Source organism: Cyprinus carpio, chromosome B2 (assembly GCF_018340385.1).
Source record: "Cyprinus carpio isolate SPL01 chromosome B2, ASM1834038v1, whole genome shotgun sequence".
NCBI classification, from domain to species: Eukaryota; Metazoa; Chordata; class Actinopteri; order Cypriniformes; family Cyprinidae; genus Cyprinus; species Cyprinus carpio.
The window spans coordinates 3,330,109-3,337,596 of record NC_056598.1 but is presented as its reverse complement, the minus strand read 5'-3'; the positions used below and the strand labels follow the sequence as shown (position 1 = coordinate 3,337,596).

Below are 7,488 nucleotides of genomic sequence, written 5' to 3'. Positions count from 1 at the left end.
TATATATATACTTCACATTTTAGATTATTACATATTTTTTATAAATATTTACAGATATATTATCTTTTTTTTTTAATTTTGTTTTTTTAATAATGTCTAATATAATTTATAACTACAATAAACCAGGCACTGGGTTGCTTTGTTTATGTCACTGTGAGTACTACAGACTTTTATTATGAAAAGGACTCTTACTTTGACAAGGGACTGTGAACATACTACGGGTGCTGCTACTGCTTGAACACCTTGTAGCAGCTGGCGCAATCGAGCTGTCTCTGTTACAGCAGGGGCCAGTTTTTTTACTGCTGAGGTGACGTGGATTATCTCTTGTTTTTACAATGCCACTAAAGACAAGGAATCAGCCTGATGAAAAAGAACAACAAGGCCTAAACAACCTAAACACCCCCCCATGGATCTAGTCGCCACAGGAGCTTACATCAACGAAGAACCGCTCAGCAAAGTTTTGTCACTACCCAGATGCATGGAGGCACTTGTTCTGGAACAGTTCCCAAGGGTCTTGTACCCAGATGTGAGGACTTGGGGTCAAGGAGCATGATCCAAGGACTGCTGCTGAGGCTGCCAGACTGATGGATATTACATCACAGCCCTAGGTGCTGGAACAGGACACTCCGCTTATGCTGGAATCCTCCTCTGACCAGGGGTAAGTCTGAGGATTGGGGGGTTCAATCTCAAGATAGAGTCCTTAAACTTACACAGAGTAAAGTCGCTACTCCTGATGCAACTTCACAAAGTGTAGCTAAGGAGGATGTTGTCTGTTTTCATTGTGGTCAGCCAGGCCATACTAGACCTCTTTGCCCCCGGAAGAAATCTAAAACTGCAAGCCTTTGTTATGTTCTCCGTTCAGCTGAGTCATCCCCCATGAAATGCAACTCACAGCAGGTTAGGTCTGTCTTGTTAAATGGTAGACCAGTTTTAGCCTTGGTGGAGTGCAGGTACGTGCCCAGACAAGACTGGAGTGACACTGAGACAGTTACTGTTTGCTGTGTGCATGGAGACAACACTCCTTTGCCTACTGCTGAAGTGTATATTGAAGTCCTGAATCAGTCATATCTAATGAAGGTGGGAATTGCCGAGACTATTCCCTATCCCATCCTACTTGGCACAGATATGCCAATGTTGGCTGAATTACTGCATGACATAGAGTGGTGTGGGGTAGTGACAAGCGCTCAGTCAAGGCAAGCAGTGCAGACAACACTGGATCCAGATGCAGATAATGACTTGCAAAACTTGTCTTTTTGCTCTGCTGATGTTGAGATTGAGTCTGTTCCAACAAAAGGCAATAGATTACATCAGCATAGAGGTTGGGTAGCAGACATGTTTGACACTGCCAAACAGGCTAAGGAGGAGGTTGCTGAACCAGAGTTGTGTGAATTAGACATTATATTTCCAAATCATCTAGCCCAGTTACAGATGGAAGACCCGACTTTAGCCACGTGCTTTGATCAGGTTAAGCAGTATGATGACACTGATGTTTTACTTGATGAGCCTTTTGTGTTGAAACAGGGACTCCTGTATAAGCAGACTAAGGGAGGAGATCTTCAGCTGGTTGTACCTAAAGCACAAAGAAGTGAGGTACTACAGTACCATTCCATTCCATGGTCCGATTATTTGGGGTTTGCGAAGACATGTCTAAGAAAATCTCACAGATTTTACTGGCCTAGAATGTACACCGACATTAAAGAATACTGCCAGACATGCCCTGAACGCCAGCTCACTACTGGTCGGATTCCTGCATACGCCCCACTAGTTCTTTTACCGAGCATTGGCCTGATTGTGCCTTTTGAGAGGATAGGAGTGGATGTTATTAGTCCACTTGAGAGAAGTCAGGCAGGAAACCAGTTTATTCTAGTAATATCAGATTATGCCACAAGATACCCTGAAGCATACCCATTGAGAGATGTTACTGCTAAGCAGATAGCTGCAGCCTTGTTGAAATTCTTTTCCCAAGTTGCCATACCAAAAGAGGCTTTATCAGACCAAGGCAATAACTTTATGAGTCGCACACTGCAGCAAGTTTATCAGATTTTGGGCATAAAGAGAGTGAGAACAACCCTATATAATCCTCAGACTGATGGTCTTGTTGAAAGGTTCAATCAAACTCTAAAGAATGTGTTAAAGAAGTTTGTTTCAGACTCAGGCAAAGACTGGAATAAATGGCTACCATACCTCCTGTTTGCCTACCGTGAATTACCCCAGGCTTCAACAGGATTCTCGCTATTTGAATTGCTGTATGCCCACCAAGTAAGAGGTCCTTTAGATGTCCCGAAAGAGATCTGGGAGGCTACAGACAGCCCAAAGACAAAGAACATCCTCACTTGCATGCTGAAAATGAGGTAGAAACTACAAGAGAGCACAGCCTTGGCACGAGAAAACCTGATAAGATCCCAAGTACAGCAGAAACACTGGTATGACAAAACAGCTAGATCACAAAGCTTTGAACGTGGGGAAGAACTTCTGTTATTGCTTCCAACATCTGAAAATAAGGTGTTAGCAAAGTGGCAAGGCCCGTACCAGATAAAGAGTAAGGTGGGTCCAGTGACCTATCAGATTGAGATCCTGTCACGAAATCCTCCTCTGCAAACATTTCATGTGAACATGCTGAAAAATGGCATCCACAGCATTCTCCTGGCAGAACAGAAAAGAGCAGTGACATGGCTATGCTAGTGAGAGCAGTAGAGTGTGAAGAAGAAGTGGAAGAACAGTATTTACCGACCTGTCGCAGTGACACTGAGTTGAATTTTCAGCACCTGAGTGAAAAACAAAGACATCGGCTTCAGGAATGTATACCTGATCAGTTGTTAATGCATACCCCTTGCAGGACAAATTTAGTCGACCATGCTATCATCCTCAAGGACCCCAATCCTGTACAACAACCAGTGTATCGTGTGCCAGAGAAACTTCTATCTGTCATAAAACAGGAATTGCAGACCATAAAACAACTGGGAGATATTGAGTCATCATCAAGTGAGTGGAGCAGTCCCATGGTGCTGGTACCAAAGAATGATGGTACCCTGTGGTTCTGCTTAGACTTCAGGAAGTTGAACAGCATTAGTAAATTTGATCCTTATCCAATGCCACGGGTAGATGAATTGGTGGAGAGACTAGGAAGAGCAAAGTACCTGAGCATGCTGGATCTCTGCAAAGGGTACTGGCAGGTACCGAACCAGCGCGGTAAGAAGCTTACTGCCTTCAGGAACCCCCCCTTTGGCCACTACCAGTTCCCGAAGTCCTTCCTTTGTCTCCCATGGGGTCAAGGCCACATTTCCAAAGGATGATGGATAAAATCCCAGGGTACCGGTGGGGAATTGCGCCGCAGCCACCTTGGATGACATCATAATATTCAGCCAAAGCTGGGAAGAGCATCTGAGCACCTATGAGGTGTTGAATCGCGATCAAGGCTGCAGGACTAACCATATCCTACTCTTGATAAATGCTACCACAAACCAGAAACCCAATACCTGGGATTTGTAATTGGGTCAACGGGTGTGATCCGGCCTCAGGTGGGGAAGGCAGTGGCGGCCATGGCGAGCAGGACGTCGCGACAAAAGAAGCAGGTTAGAGCCGCTTGGACTTGTTATTGGTATAGGAAATTTTTCCAAATTTCTCAGCCAGGGCAATAAACCCAACAAACTTGGATGAAGAAAGAGCCAGCCTAACAATGTAGTATGGACTGAGGACTGTGAAAGCCTTTGAAAGACTTAAAGAATGCACTGTCAGGAACCAGTTCTTCAGGAGTCCTGACTTTGGGAAACCGTCACAGTACAGACTCACAACATGGCGTTGGTGCTGTACCTTCAAGAGGAAGAAGGTCAACCCACCGATTGTATACATCAGTAGGAAACTCCTGCCCAGAGAGGTAAACTATTCCACTGTTGAAAAAGAGTGCCTTGCTGTTATGGCCCTGACCTCTTTAAGGCATTATTTGTTTGGACGAAAATCTGCTGGTTGAGACTGATTAATGAAAGCATCAGCCTGTTTTTGTGTCAGCATGAGAGACATTTTCACCTGCTTGCAGATTACTAGGGTGGTTTCTGGCCATGCAGCCGCTTGACTTTGAGGCAGCTGTATAGGTCAGCCTCACAGAAATTACACCTCGCAGACTTTCTTCTCTCGAGGACACCAAGCAGTCGGGTGTCTGGAGAGTGAAGTGGAAATGTCAAGCAGTGGGGCACTGGGACCAGAGACTCTGCTTAAGGATACTGGACTGAGAACACAACACACTGTGCATACATACACTTTCTTATACAACAACACATATTTGTTTTTATGCGAATGTAACACCAGTTAACACCAGGTATGTGTGTGTGTCATTGATTGTGTATTGTTTAAGTAAGTTAATCCTGTTTATATACATTTATTTTGTCCTCACATTCTTTCTTGTAACTCATCCCTCTCAGTGACACAGATGTTGGTGATCTATTTAATTTCTGGTTGAGCAATGTTAAGAATTAATAATTAATTGAGTTTGATTTGTTTCACATTTTTAGATATTTCCTATTGTTATATTTTATAGTTTGCATTTTTTGTTACTAATAAAGCACATTTATTTGACTCTCTTAGGTTTCTTTATTACCTTTAATTACCAAATGGTTTAGTCCAAGTAGGAGGGGTTTGGTCTTTTTAAGATGGCCTGTGATCTCACATTTGTTAGGAAACTCGTAGAGTCAAATTGTTTGACAGTTTTTTTTTGTGTGTCACGTCACCTCATTTTTCGGGTGCCACAGCATAAATGGCTGCCCACTACTCCGGGTGTGTGTTCACTGCTGTGTGTGTGCACTTTGGATGGGTTAAATGCAGAGCATGTGTTATGCACAAGCTGCACGCATCAACCAGTGCTTTCTGCTTCACTTTTTTCACTTTCATAAAAACAAATTCTCATTTGATATTTCTAACAGTGTAGAAAAAATTTAAAGTTCTAAATCTTTACTACTAATTATTTATTAATGAAATTTAACAAATCATACATTTCCTAGACTTAAATTTACATTTAATTAGAGATTATTCCAGTTCAGAAATTCATTGGAAAATATACATATTAGGGCTGGTCCGAATACCATTTTTTTGAGCTTGAAGCTTCGGTAGTAATCAACACCTAATATTCAAAGCTTCGGAGGGAGGGGCTGAACATATTCTTCTCTCTAATAAAGGCTGGAATCTCTGTGTGTCTGTCTGTCTGTTTACATTTTTATTATCTTGAGAAGCGTTCATCCAATCGACTTCACAAGTGTCACATTTTGGTGCAATATGGTCATGCAACATGTTCAGAATTAATAAACTTTTAATAAACTACAGAACAGCGCGAGCCGGAAGCGGCGCACCTCACGCGGGCAGGGCTTATGGACACTGCACTAGTGATAAAAACACACAGGCCTGTTAAGTGCAATACTTTTAACAAATTATTATTAGGCTGGGCTACTGTACGTTTTTTTATGACTGCCGTATTCTCAAGTATTTTCCAAGCAAATTAAGTGCGCCTTTTTTATCATGTCTACAATTACTGATTAGCGGATAAAGGCAGCTTGTTTTTTTTGTTTTTTTACACCAACAATATACTATAGGCGTACTACTTACAGACCTCAGGTGATTTTTTTTTAAACTTGATGTGCTGTTGTGGTAGGCCAGTTTCAAATCGCATATCTGGCACACTGCCTTTGTCTTGTCCTCACTTCATTTAAAGTGCTCCCACACAGCTGAGGTCTTCTGCATTTTTGTCTTCTCTTCCAGTCCAGATAAACTGAATTACGACATTCACTCATGGGCGATTCATAAGCCACTTTTCCCCTATCTGCCCGAACGGTTCTCTTTGCTTAACCATTCGATTCCGTGCCGATCTGGGCCAGTCAGCACGGATACGGTTTCATTTTCCACTGTGGGGTTGATAATGGAGCTCCTTGGAATGCAATACAAATGCATCAGTTGTTGCTTTGGTAATGCAAGTGTAATGTTCGGCCTGATAGTAAAAAAACGGCTATAATCAAGAGTGAATGAGAACCATTTCGCAGTTCAAAATATAAATAAATAAAAGAACATACAAAACACAAAATCCAAAAAAGAATACAAACCCACAAAACCAACATTCAAATATGCAGCAGAGTGGTTGGTCCCCTAGTACATATTATTTTAAACTAGAAAGAAAAACTGAATTGGAACTACAGTAAGCGACTCATGTAATCATGTAAACAGAGCAGTCAGAGACAGGTGTCTTAGCAGAAATACTGAAGATCAGCGTACTCACCGAATTTAGCCCTAGGGCTTTCCCATCAGTGACGCCATACACGATGCCGCTCGCCAGCGCTGCACCAAACATCTGTGCCACGATGTACATCACAGCCTTCAGCAAGGTGATCTGGCAGCTGGCCAGCAAGCCCAGCGTCACAGCTGGATTCAGATGGGCTCCGCTGATGTGACCCAGGCTTTGGGCAAGAGTGGCGATGGACAAACCAAAGGCGAGAGCCACCTTGACCTCCTGATCTGGTTTGTCATTGTTGGAGTTTCCAACTGCAGCTGTAATGCTGAGGAAGATGAAGAGGGTCATACCCACCAGCTCGGCCAAAACGGCCCTCCAGAACGCCTTGCTCTTCAGCTCCTTCATGACTGGCAGCTCTGGGCACGTGGATGTGTTAATGTAGGGGTTTCTGAGGGCACTGAGTATGTTTCTCTGCCAAAAGAGTGTATTTATAGGGCAGGTCTTGCTAATGAAACAGGGGGCGGGTTTCAGCTACGGGGGCAAAAAGAGTAAGTGAGAGAGAGAGAGAGCAGAAGAGGCAGGCAAAATTAATGAGAAATCCTTAGTTTTTCTTCCCTCCTTTTTAACTCTAATTTCATTCATATTTTAAATCTAGAAGATAAGGGCTTTATTTAAGCTCTGATCTATGTTTGATTTTAACACTGCAAACAGCTAAACTTTTATTCTGTTCCAACTTGGAGAACAAACTAGTGGACTGTTACTATTTTTTTTTACATTTTAGAATAATAGAAATTTCATCAAAGCTAAGATCGGAAACTAAGTAGTCAATTAAATTGTTACACAAATCAAAACTTAGGTTTTAGTTCATGCACTTCAAAGTTTTCACCCTTTGTCAAGATTACAGCTCTGCACACTCTGAACTTTCTGGATTATGAGATAAATAAATGAACTCTGCTGTGACCAGACTTTTGGCTGGACAGTCTGTAAAAGTCAAACAGAAAAATAAAAGTACTTTATGAAACTTTCAGCATACAATAGGAGACCCTTCCCATAAAGTTCACAACATGGGAGTGAAAGTGAGCTTAAATTCTTTCCCTCTATTTTTCCCTCTGTTTTCTTGTTTTATGGGGACTTTTCATAGACTTTCTGCAAAATATCTGTATTTTTAAAATTGTATATATTTATTAAAAAATAACTTTACCATTAAAAAAGGAATAATTCTGGTTTTATCAGATTTAGATCACTTCTGGGTACAAATTTGTCCCCAAAATACAGTTTGGGTA

General features: G+C 42.0%; 1 pseudogene; it reads right to left on the bottom strand.

The window, feature by feature from the left end:
* The window catches only part of LOC109107620, a 14,756-nt pseudogene extending 8,093 nt beyond the window's left edge, over nucleotides 1-6,663 (bottom strand).
* Nucleotides 6,664-7,488: the final 825 nt, after the last annotated feature.